The sequence below is a fragment of the Bos grunniens genome, chromosome 3 (genome assembly GCF_055505025.1).
Source record: "Bos grunniens cultivar Pamir isolate PY7600 chromosome 3, Bosgru_T2T1.0, whole genome shotgun sequence".
NCBI lineage: Eukaryota > Metazoa > Chordata > Mammalia > Artiodactyla > Bovidae > Bos > Bos grunniens.
In genome coordinates this window covers 100,422,164-100,435,405 of record NC_141167.1, presented here as the reverse complement: position 1 = coordinate 100,435,405, position 13,242 = coordinate 100,422,164, and the positions used below count along the sequence as shown (strand labels likewise).

Here is a 13,242-nt window from a genome sequence, read left to right as displayed (position 1 = left end):
GGTTCATGAGAATATTGCAGACAATTTTATTCATGTTACGTGACTCCTCCTTGGTGTTTTGTGAAAGACATATACAGTCTTAAATTTCTTGCCAAACATTTTTACCATTTGTGTTCCTCTTTGATGGGCACCATATCCTGTGGAGCCAGGCAGGCTTCCAGTTCAAAATGCTGGTTTCAGATTCCCACTCACTGATTGAGTGACTAGACAAGTTATTTAACCTTCCATATCTGAGGTTTCTCATATGTGAAATGAGGATGATGATATGATAGAAGCCTGTTGAAAGAATAAAGTGAGTACACCCATGTAAAACTTGTAGACCATGCCTCAGCACATGGCACTTTGCATGTCACCACTGAGTGTAAGGTCTTGCATTTTGGCACTGCACTGCATAAAGTCTGGGTGTGGCTTTAAGTTTCTGATACCTTACAGTGGCAGTGGTAGCCTCCTGGGCTAGTGGGATCTGCCAGTTTACCAGTTCATCTGCTCAGCTCATCAAAAGAACAGTAGTCCAATTCCTTACCTCAAAAATCCCCCAATTAAAAAAATTAAGGTTTTAAGTGGAAAACCTTCTTACACATGACACAAGACCCAGAATTTTACATAAGATATATATTTATTTATGACTATGTAAAAATTTAAAGTTAAAATATAAGCAGTGCTCCTTACTATGTATATATGTTTGTATACACACAAACACACATGTGAATGATACCAAGTTACATATACCCCAAAGAGTACTCCACTGGCCCCGTCAGGTTCCCATTCCCACTACCCCACCAACATAACCACTTTCACTGACTGCTTGGCTATTGATCTCCTTATCTCAAAACTAGTATTGATATCGGCACTCAGATTTTCCAGTTTCCCACCCAGACCCTGAAGACCAGCCTGCAAAGGGGAAAGTGAATTTGTGTGTTTCCTTTCCCACCAGTCATCCCCAAGGTAGCCCATAGGTCTTGCATTCACCTGCAAACCCACACCACCCACCTCGCACTTCCTCATGGAACTGGCAAAGGAAAATGCCAGAACAAATGCCAGGCCAGCAGCTTTGCAATTTGGGGTGAACCGGATTCCTGGACACCCCAGTAAAGGGTGGGCATGGCTCCTGAGTGAGGCGCTGCGATGCCCCAACCCAGCGACGGCTCCCACCGCGGTACCAGCCCGCCCCTCTCCCTTCCAGTCCCTTTCTTTCTTCTGGCTCATTCTCTGTTCTCTCCTGGTCTTGTGCTTCCTCGGATGTTTTCGCCGGCCTCACACCTTTCTTTTCCCTAAGTCCAAAGACAGGTAAAGCCTTTAACTGTGTGGATCACGACAAACTGATCTCTTGCCAGCTGCAGCCACACGGACCACACGCACTAAACCGCTGCCCAGAAGCACAAATGGTCGGATGAAGGGATAGCAAACACCAAGAGCCAGCAGCTTCCTTCGGGGGCCCCTCGGCTCAAGCTCCGGCGTCTCTTGGGCGCAATGCGCGGCGGGGGCGCTCAGGTGGCCTTCTGCCCTAGGAACATCTCGGCTTCCCGACGGGAACGAACAGGCTGAGTGGACTGCATCTCTCCAGTTGTCTGGAGAAACGCCGTGCTAGGGACACAATTTTAGGCGGAAACTGCATGCTGTGAAACACAGGTGGCTCTGCCTAGGTCCCTAAGTATGCTGCTTTCGTTGGGAGGGAGGAATAACTTGTTTCACGTCTGTGTGGCACAATCGGTTAGCACTCTCGGCTGTTAACCGAAAGGTTGGTGGTTCGAGCCCACCCAGGGACTTGTTTCTCTCTTTTAGAATGTAAATGATGTATGACTGCTTCCAGTCTGGGCATCCTCTCCCAAGCTCCACTACTACCCTACTCCACTGTGTCTTGTATACACACACACAGAAGGACGTACGACCAGATAGTACCTGATCCTCAGAGAGGATCTCTGCAGGAAAACAGGTTGACTGGGAATCCTAGAATTCATGAAAGAGTAGGCTCATCATCATCATCCTGTAAACTCCTTTTACCAATGAAGTTTCTTCCACTGTTAGTAGTAGTCTCTATTTAACTTTTTCCATATATTTTTCCGAATAATTTTGTTCTATTCTTTTCCTCCGTTTTTCATCCATTGAATCATAGAAAAAGCAAGAGAATTCCAGAAAGACATCTATTTCTGCTTCATTGACTCCGCTAAAGCCTTTGTTTAGATCACAACAAATTGTGGAAAATTCTTCAAGAGATGGGAATAGCAGACGACCTTACCTGCCTCCTGAAAAACCTGTATGCAGGTCAAGGAGAGTTCAAACCAGTCAGGAAAGGAAATCAGCACTGAATATTCACTGGAAGGACTGGCGGTGAAGCTGAAGTTCCAAGCCTCACTCCACGCGGCAGGCCTTCATTTTATGTTTAAAATATGAATCTAAAAGTTTGCGGGAAAGTGGAGTTGTTTCCGCCCGGTTTCGAACCGGGGACCTTTCGCGTGTTAGGCGAATGTGATAACCACTACACTACGGAAACCACGCGGTTAACAGTGCGTAGAGACGTACAGAAGAATTGCATATTGGAACACACCTGCCCTTCAAATTTTCAAAGGAAGAGGACTCTGGAAACACAGGCAATCCGTCAAGTAAGGATCTGCAGTTCCTGAAAGAGGCTGATTTAGGGTTCCACGCCTCTCCAGGAGCGAGGTCCCTGTGTGCCAGCTTTGCGCCCAAGCCCAGAGGTCGCCTCCTCTGAGTCCTCAGTTTTCAGGAGCCCTAGCAGCCAGGGGAGTTAGGTGAGTCTGATCCCCAGGCCGCCCGACGTCCTGCAAGGTGGACACAGCCCTTTCAGGCTGCGAATGCGCGCTTTACAGTCCCTCTTCATGGCGCCAGCGGGCAGGGAGCTCGATGCTTTAAATTCCACTCGTGAAATGAATGACATGCCCTCTCCTCTGACCTGCCCTCCCCTCTGCTCCGATGCGCCTGACCCGCGCTCTCTCACAGCCCCATCACAGCACTTCTATGGTGCCGTCGGGTACTGGGCGGGGGTGGGGGCAGGGGTTCCTCAGGAACCACTGAGGTAATGCAAGACTTGCATCACATTTTCACGTTTAGCAGGAAGTGCAGCAAAGGCTGAGGCTCAGGTCATTTGTTGAATTCGTTTGCCGACCTGACCCCGCATAAAGCCGCGGAGGAGCCAGGCGCGGTCCACGCAGATCTGACGGTCTTCATTCCTTTCTCATCAAACTTGGGATTATTCTTGAAGGACAGCTTTGCTTTACGTTTTACAATGTCTGAAACGTCTTTTGTTTGCCTTTTATAATTTTCCAGTTCAACATTTCATGGAGAGTGAATTTTAACAGAGAGGTAAAGGCGGTTTTCTCAGAAAGCAGGTGTCTTAAAGAGTTTTCTTGTTCACCTCACAGCAGGCAGAATTTCTTTTCGCTGAAAGACTTTAATGCAATGTTGTCTGTGTGTTTGTCTGTCTCTGGTTTCCTTTAGAAATAAATCTTCTCAAGTTTAGGGATGCATGTGCCGTTTTTTCCAGCAGTGGCTTTTCTCCTTTTCTTAGGGCGGCGGTCACTGCGTTTCCTTCCCGTCTGAGGTTCAGGGGCTTAAACCCCAGAAAGGCGAACCCAGGGTGCACACCGGCCCCCAGGGCCGCGGGGCTCCGGCTGATTCCGCGTGGATTCCGAGTGCGTCTGGAGGTCTGAGTCCCCAAAGAGGCGGACTTGAAAATGGCTTTAGATCAGGACGTTTTGAGAGGGTAACAGGCAGGAAGGCCAGGGGTCTCCAAACGGAGGAAATAGCCTGCAAGTGTCAGACATTTTTCTCTCTCTTAAGCGGCAGGAGGAAACAAACTAGCGATATTTTTTCCTTCTCTATACAAATTTAAAAGCAGGTTTCTCTTAAAATACTGTGTTGCCATGACACCTGGTTTTACTTGAAGTTAAGCAGTGCCTTTTTCTTATGGAAATGTTTGTCTCAAGCTATGCTAATGTACTATGCATTTACCCCCAAACTCTCTTCAAGTCGATTCTGCCTCTTGGCTCAGAACCTACTTGACAAACCAGTTTGTTATACTCAGATATTGTTCTCCTAATCTATGTAAACGAAACTATTTGTATGGTGGTCTGCCCTTCTTCAAGATTCAAGTTAATCATTTTATGGCCCAGGATAAACCATTTGGTGCCAAGATTATCCCAAAATGCATCTTATGGGTGAGGGGCCTGGTGCCATTCTGAATTTTAAGACATTCCTTTCTTTCATTAACAGACTGCTTGCTAGTGACTATATAACATCCAGCCGAAGACTAGCAGGGGAGTACTCTTCTGCCCCCTTCTGATGCCTATGTCAGAAGCTTTCTCTATCTCCTTTACACTTTAATAAAACTTTATTACACAAAAGCTCTGAGCGATCAAGCCTCGTCTCTGGCTCTGGATTGAATTCTTCTCCTCTGGGGGCCAAGAATCCCGGTGTCTTTGCATGATTCAACAACAACCTTTCAGTTTCATGAGATTTCCCCTTGCTTTCCTCCCCCACAGGTCCTAGTTTTCACCTCCCACGTCCAGACAGAGGAAACGGGTTCGTCGTCTTTCTGTCGCGTCCGGCGTGCTGCCTTCCTGCTTGGACCTGACGAGGGTGCGGTGGTCCTCTCTCGGTCAGGATGGACGCACAGCAGGCGCCCGAGGGACCACAGACACACAGCGCCCTGCAGCACCAGGGGAAGGGACGGGGATCCAGAGCCGGCGATTGGAGCGCGCTGAAGGGCGGGATCCATCCCCTGCCCCCGAAGAAATGCCCGAAAGAGAGACGCAGCCCAAGACAAATCGCAACACCGGCTGCCTTTCATCTCGATCAGAGGTTCAGCCTCATCCTAGGCCGATCAAAGTAAGTGCCGCAGGTCGTGGGGGAAGACCTGCAATCCAGGTGTGGTGAGAGGTCAAGCTCTCTTCCCGAACCTATTTTCTTGTGAAGCAGGGGCCACTTGGTTCTCAGCCGGTGAAGAGCGTGTCAATCTACTCCCTGAGCTCTATCCTGACTCCGGGGCCTCCCCTGATAATGGCAGGAGGACCAACTGCTTTTCCTCCGCGACCAGCTGAATCTGTAGAGCCTGACCCTCTTCACCTTTGGGTCTCTGGCTTGAGCCCTGGGGGAGAGTTGAATTTGTTCTCTTTTGTTCTCTGACCTCAAATCTGTTTGTCCCACAGGTGGGCCAGGCTGATGGAAAGCTAAGTTTCTTCACAAGGGATGAACTTCTTGGTTTTCAGAGAGATAATAGATGTCACCATTAAAGACGATGTAGGGCCCAGATGAAAAGGTGAGGGGATATCAGGAGATAAAAGTATCCTGCAGTCAGCCTTGTCCTGTGCCCTCGTTGGATTCAGACTGTGGCTTGTTCTGCAAGGTGACTCAGAACAGAGAAAGGAGGAGGGCTGGTTGTAGGCCCATTGGGCTTTCAGGTGGTAAGGAACTCCTCCCAAATTTCTTCAGTTCAGTTGCTCAGTCCTGTCTGACTCTTTGCAACCCCATGGACTGCAGCACTCCAGGCTTCCCTGTCCATCTCCAGTTCCTGAGTTTTCTCAAACTCATGTCCATGGAATCGGTAATGCCTTCCAACCATCTCATCCTCTGTCGTCTCCTTATCCTTCTGTTCTCAAGCTTTCCCAGCATCAGGGTCTTTTCCAAAGAGTCAGCTCTTCACATCAGGTGGCCAAAGTATTGGAGCTTCAACTTCAGCATCAGTTCTTCCAATGAATATTCAGGACTGATATCCTCTACGTTTGACTGCTTTGATCTTCTGGATGTCCAAGGGACTCTCAAGAGTCGTCTCCAACACCACAGTTAAAAGCATCAATTAATTCTTTGGTGCTCAGTTTTCTTTATAGTCCAACTCTCACATCCACACATTATTATTGGAAAAACCATAGCTTTGGTTAGATGGACCTTTGTTGGCAAAGTAACATCTCTGCTTTTTAACATGCTATCTAGGCTGGTCATAGCTTTTCTTCCAAGGAGCAAGTGTCTTTTAATTTAATGGCTGCAGTCACCATCTACAGTGATTTTGGAGCCCAAGAAAATAAAGTCTGTCACTGTTTTCATTGTTTCGCCATCTATTTGCCATGAAGTGATGGGACTAGATGCCATGATCTTTGTTCTTTGAATGTTGAGTATTAAGCCAGCTTTTCCACTCTCCTCTTTTACTTTCGTCAAGAAGCTCTTTACTTCCTCTTCACTTTCTACCATAAAGGTGGTGTCACCTGCATATCTGAACTTATTGATATTTCTTCCAGAAATCTTGATTCCAGCCTGTGCTTTATTTAGCCTGGCATTTCACATGATGTACTTTGCATAAAAGTTAAATAAGCAGGGTTACAATATACAGCCTTGACATACTCATTTTCCAATTTGGAACCAGTCCATTGTTTCATGTCATGTTCTAACTGCTGCTTTTTGACCTGCATACAGATTTCTCAGGAGATGGGTAAGGTGGTCTGGTACTCCCATCTCTTGAAGAATTTTCCACAGTTTGTTGTGATCCACACAACAAAGGCTTTGGCATAGTCAATAAAGCAGAAGTAGATGTTTTTCTGGAATTCTCTTGCTTTTTCTATGATCCAAAAGATGTTGGCAATATGATCTCTGGTTCCTCTGCCTTTTCTGAATCCAGCTTGAACATCTGGACGTTCTTGGTTCACATATTGTTGAAGCCTAACTTGGAGAATTTTGAGTATTACTTTGCTAAATATGAGATAAGCAATAGTTTAGTAGTTTCAACATTCTTTGGTATTGCCTTTCTTCAGGATTGGAATGAAAACTGACCTTTTCCAGTCCTGTGGCCACTGCTGAGTTTTCCAAATTTACTGGCATATGAGTGCAGCACTTTAACAGCATCATCTTTTAAGATTTGAAATAGCTCAGCTGGAATTCCATTATCTCCACTAGCTTTGTTTGTAGTGATGCTTCCCAAGGCCCACATGACCTCGGACTCTAGAATGTCTGGCTCTAGGTGAGTGATCACACCATTGTGGTTATTTGTGTCATGAAGATCTTTTTTGTACAGTTCTTCTGTGTATTCTTGCCACCTTTTAAAAATATCTTCTGCTTCTGTTAGGTCCATACCATTTCTTTGCATGAAATGTTCCCTTGGTATCTCTAATTTTCTTGAAGAGATCTCTAGTGTTTCCCATTCTATTGTTTTGCTCTATTTCTTTGCATTGATCACTGAGGAAGGCTTTCATATCTCTCCTTGCTATTCTTTGGAACTCTGCATTCAGATGGATATATCTTTCCTTTTCTCTTTTGCCTTTAGCTTCTCTTCTTTTCTCAGCTACTGGTAAGTCCTCCTCAGACAACCATTTTGCCTTTCTTTTTCTGTCCCCCTGTTTCTGGGGCCAAGGAAAATGCCCCACAACTTCCACCCTGCTTTGTATTTCTTGAATGGAAATGTAAATCTCAGGAAAAGGGAAATTCTGTTTCCGGCCAGGACCTTTCGCATGTGAGGTGAATGTGATAACCACTGCAGTATGGAAACAAGGCCTATGTTTGGCTTGATGCTATGTCCATGTAAACCTCTGGTCCTTCCCACATTCTCCTGGTCACCAGTCTTTCAAACTGAAGAATGAACCTGGAACCACCAGTGATAAGTCAGACAAGGAGACTGCAGCCCCTGCTCTAGGGCTTCTCCCTTCCTCCTGAAACCAGGATCCTTGAGCACCCAGAGTCTGGCTTCCAGATCCCACACCCAGCACAGAGTCTCCAGTCCCACTGCTATGCCCCTGAGAGCAGCAGTTGGCCCAGCAGATGCCTCAGCTCCGGGAAGCTACAGGAGTGGGGAAAGTGGGGTTATCTTTGTTTGAACCTGAGGGAGCCTGTTGTGCAACAATGTAGACCCTGATCCTCCAGTGCTGTGGACCCACACCTGGGTTGCCCTGTTCATCACACAGGGAGTCGGTAGCCTCGGCTCTCAGAAATGATCAGACCTTTGAATTCACTCAGGAGCCATACAATCTGCTCTCCTCGCCCTCCACTCTTCTTCCAAGCTTGAAGTTCAGGCAAGTCAGTGAGCTGCTTCTGGTCAGTTACTTGTTCAATTAGCGAGGCCCAGGTGCTCTAGGTAGCTTGATAGGTGAAAAGCAAACATCATAGTGCTGAAACCTTTGGGATTCTGTCTTCAGAAAGAAAAAAGGAGGGGGATGAGGAGGCCCCCAACTGAGACCTGGGTTCCGAAATATCACTAAGGATGGCTGATTCAGGAAAGTGGATGGCCTCAATGGATAATGCTATCAGGGAAGGCCCCAGGGCTCCAAGCAAAATTCTGGGTCTTTCCCCTTCCACCCCTGTGACAAGGGTGTTTTCCCATCTTATCTGATGCTCTGTTTACTCAGACCAAACACACTTCTCTTTAACACCAGTCCTTCATACCACACTGCCAACTTGTCAGAAAATCCTGTTTTTCTTTGATTAGTTGCGCATTTTTATACACATAATCTTTTTCTTGGTCTGATTTCCTCATAGAGGCATGGAGATGGATTCAACTCGAGGTCTAGCTCCACTAAAAGTTGAGGGTTTGAGAATTTTAACCTCCAGTGTGTGAGCTGGGCCACAGTTGAGACTTCTCTTGGCCAGGCTGGTCAATATTGGCCTCTCTCCGGCCTGTCCTCCAGGGTCAGGGGCAGGGCCAGGCTGCCTCAGGCGGCCCCTGTCACCAGGTCTAGAGCCCCACACTTTGCGTGGAGCCGGTGGAGAAGCTCTGGAGGGGGCATAAATTCAAATTGCCCGGAGCCAGCGAGGCGCAGGTGAGCGGCGCACTTGGGTGCACGCGGTGACTTTTGGTTCTCAGGCAGCTGGTGCCCTCCTGGCCCCCTGGTTCTGATCCTGCAGGCAGTAACGTCCAGGCCAGAAGAGACCAGTAGGAGAAGGGCAGCATCTCCTTCAAGCTGTGTCCACTCAGCATCCAACAATGGTCTTGAAGAGACACAGTGAGAAGTGGTAATAGATTAGGGGGAAAGAATAAATCCTTGGTGATTTCCTCATCGAAACACCTCATGAGGATGAAGTGGGAGCCTGCAGGGACCCAGTCCTCCTGGCACTGCTGAAGGCCAGTCTAGTTCCCACCAGTTTCTGGAGCCAAAGCAGACAACCTTGGGCAGGTGACCAGTGAGTAAGCAGTCCTTCTTCCTCCCCAGCTGCATTGCACTTGAACTTGCAGCACTGGAGCGTGTCCCCCTTGGCTTTTGATGGATTCCAAAGATGTAACAGGCAGGTTTCTTTCTTTTTTTAATTAATTTTTTCTCCAGCTTTATTGAAATATAATTGACATACAACACTGTGTGAGTTTAGGGTGTGCAGCATGTTGATTGGATACAGTTATATATCGCAAAATGATTCCCACCAGAGCATTAACTAGCACCTCCATGCCATCACATAATTCTCATTTCTTTTTTGTGATGAGAATATTTATGATCCAGTCTCTTGCATCTTTCAAGTACACATATAATGAAGTGCTTCGACAAAGTTTACACCCAGGTAACTGGAATCAAGATTGCCGGGAGAAATATCAACAACCTCAGATATGCAGATGACACCACCCTTATGACAGAAAGTGAAGAGGAATTAAAAAGCCTCTTGATGAAAGTGAAAGTGGAGGGTGAAAAAGTTGGCTTAAAGCTCAACATTCAGAAAACAAAGATCATGACATCTGGTCCCATCACTTCACGGGAAATAGATGGGGAAACAGTGGAAACAGTGGCAGACTTTATTTTTTGGGGCTCCAAAATCCCTGCAGATGGTGACTGCAGCCATGAAATTAAAAGACGCATACTCCTTGGAAGAAAAGTTATGACCAACCTAGATAGCATATTCAAAAGCAGAGACATTACTTTGCCAACAAAGGTCCATCTAGTCAAGGCTATGCTTTTTCCATTGGTCATGTATGGATGTGAGCATTGGACTGTGAAGAAAGCTGAGTGCTGAAGAATTGATGCTTTTGAACTGTGGTGTTGGAGAAGACTCTTGAGAGCCCCTTGGACTGCAAGGAGATCCAACCAGTCCTTTCTAAAGGAGATCAGCCCTGGGATTTCTTTGGAAGGAATGATGCTAAAGCTGAAACTCCAGTACTTTGGCCACCTCATGAGAAGAGTGGACTCATTGGAAAAGACTCTGATGCTGGGAGGGATTGGGGGCAGGAGGAGAAGGGGACGACAGAGGATGAGATGGCTGGATGGCATCACTGACTCGATGGGCGTGAGTCTGAGTGAACTCTGGGAGTTGGTGATGGACAAGGAGGCCTGGCGTGCTGCGATTCATGAGGTTGCAAAGAGTCAGACATGACTGAGCGACTGAACTGAACTGAACTGACATCTTAAGATGTGACAGGAATTCGTTGGCAGTCTAGTGGTTAGAACTTGGTGCTTTCACAGCTGTGGGACAGAGTTTGTGGAACTAAGATCCCACAGTCTGTGTTCAGTCGTGCATGCTCAGTCATATCCAACTCTTGTGTTATGCCATGGACTGTAGCCCACAAATCTCTTCATGGGATTTTCCAGGCAAGAAAAGGTAAGGCAACTGCAGTGAGTTGCCATACCCTCTCCAAAAGCAGATTTCTTTTTAACATACTTATTAAGGGCTTCCCTGGTGGCTCAAACGGCAAAGCGTCTGTCTGCAATGCAGGAGACCCAGATTCAATCCCTGGGTTGGGAAGATCCCCTGGAGAAAGAAATGGCAGCCCACTCCAGTATTCTTGTCTGGAAAATCCCGTGGACAGTAGAGCCTGGTAGGCTACTGTCCATGGGGTCACAAAGAGTCAGACACAACTGAGCCACTTCACTTCATTAAGGTTGGTAGTGGCTGGTGGCTAGATCAGCCTTTATTTGCTGATATGGCAGGTAACGTTTATCATTCACTTTCCTCCTCTCTCCCTTTTGATCTCATTTGTTTGGCTGCACCTATTGGATTCTGTGGGCAAGAAAGACCTGGAAATGCTGGTTGCCAGGGTCAGCCTCAAGCACACAGATCAGGGGCAAAAGGAAGACAGGAAACCAAGAACGGCAGAGAACATTTAGCCCAAATGTAATGAGCCCAACATCTGGGGGGCCTCTTTTTAGTCCTGACGCCACCACTTACTTTCCATTTAACCTTGGGTCAACTCCAGTTTGCTAGGTCAATTTTGCAAGCGTCTTGTGAAAGAAATAATAAGTACTTCATAAAGCTGTTGTGTAGATTAAATGAGATGACCAAGTACTGCAGCTGGCACAGCATGTGGCTAATATTAAGTATGTTCCAGTAGGAAACAATCAAAGATAAGCTGGTACTTCATTCTTTCGTAACATTTGAGTTAATTTTTTAAACATTTCAATATTTTTTTTTTATGAATGTAACATCCATTTGCAAAATAAATTCATTTTTTTTTTTGCACCCAAGAAGTGTGTGTTTATTTAGTTGCTACTTTTAAAAAAAACATCTACTATGGCATGAAATTGTGATAGATATTTTTTATATGTCACTATTAATCCTCTTAATGTAGATATTTTTATTTTCTTTTACTATATGAGAAAGCAAAATCTCAGAGTTTTGATGATAGAAAGTTAACCTTCAAATTTAAGAACTTAATTTTTTCCTAGAATAACATATTTGTAACATTTTGAACTAAATGTACTATAAATGAAGAAAGTTTAAAAAAATTAAAAACATACAGCACTTACTTTCTGACAATACTAAATTAGATATTTTTAAAAGCATGAACAATTATATGAAAAATAGTTCTAAATAATAATCAAACTAGAGTCATACTTGAGTTTAGAAAATACTTAGTGCTAGTGATAACAACGGAGAAGGCGATGGCACCCCACTCCAGTCCTCTTGCCTGGTGGGCTGCCGTCTATGGAGTCGCACAGAGTCGGACATGACTGAAGTGACTTAGCAGCAGCAGCAATGATAACAAAAAATGTTCAGAGCAAAACTTGTGATATGCAGTGAAAATGAAACATAAATGTTTTCATTAAAACAAAAGAGAAAGCATAATAAATTATGATCTGAGTATCTAATTCATAAAGCTAGAAAAGGAATATTAAAACCAATATGTATAAATATGAGAAAAAATAATATGTATCAGAACAGAACTTAATTAAAAAATAAAACTGTGATGCAATAGAATTAAGAAAGTTAAATTTGTTTTAAATGTCAATGCAATTAACATCTGGCAAGATGTTAATATACATAAACATGTACTAAGAATTATGTACTAAGTATGTACAAGAATATACATAAATATGTACTAGAAGTAAAGTGAAAGTGAAGTCTCTCAGTTGTGTCTGAGTCTTTGCGACCCCATGGACTGTAGCCTACCGGGCTCCTCCTTCCATGGGATTTTCAGGGCAAAAGTACTGGAGTAGGTTGCCATTTCCTTCTCCAGAGAATAAATTCATATTAAAGAATAACAAATTTTACATTAAATTTATAAAATATATGCCCACAGAAGGGATTTGCTTATAGCAGCTTTGTTCATAATAGTTCCCAAATTGAAAACCATTCAAATGTCCATCATGAGGTTAATAGATATAGTTGTGATATATTCATTCAGAGGAATGATACTCTTCAATAAAATGAAACAAATTTGTGATAGATGGCAACAATATGGATTAAAACATCACCCTGAATGATGAAAAGAGTACATACCCTGTGGGCCCACTTATGTGAATTACTCGATGAGGCAAACTAATCGATAGTGACAAGAACTAGATCACTGAGCCCCTGGGACAGGGAGTGGCAGGGGTATTGATGGCAAAGGGGCTCAAGGGGATATTTTGGAGTCCTGGAGATGTTCTTGAACTGGGTAGTGTTTCCATGGGTATGTTCAGTTGTCAAAAGTCATCAAACTTGAAATGGATACATTGCATTATTTTAAAATTATATCTTAAGGAATTATATTTTTTAAAAGTAATGAGAAAAATTATTCCAAATTTTAATTGCTTGATTAAATTATAATCATTGTTTTTATTATTATTAGCATTAGTTATTTTAAAAATGTATCTCTCTTAAGGTAAACAAGTTGAAAGTTCAACAGTTTCTTTATTTTTGTGTTTTTCCATTGAATTTATGCACTATTAAATGGGAATACTTTAAAATACTTTAAATACTAAAATACTTTTTAAAATAGGTCTGGTCTTTACAAGGATTCTCTGGATTAAACCTTCTGGCTAATTCTGTTATCTTAAGATGTAAATTATGGGAGTAGGTCTGGTGAGATCTTTACAACCTCCAGACATTCTTTGGATTCACTGGAGAGTA

General features: G+C 44.4%; 1 non-coding gene across 1 annotated transcript; it reads right to left on the bottom strand.

Annotated features, from left to right (window-relative positions):
* Nucleotides 1-2,418: 2,418 nt before the first annotated feature.
* On the bottom strand, nt 2,419-2,491 carry TRNAV-AAC (transfer RNA valine (anticodon AAC)). Its single transcript has one exon. It is a non-coding gene; the product is annotated as a tRNA-Val (tRNA).
* Nucleotides 2,492-13,242: the final 10,751 nt, after the last annotated feature.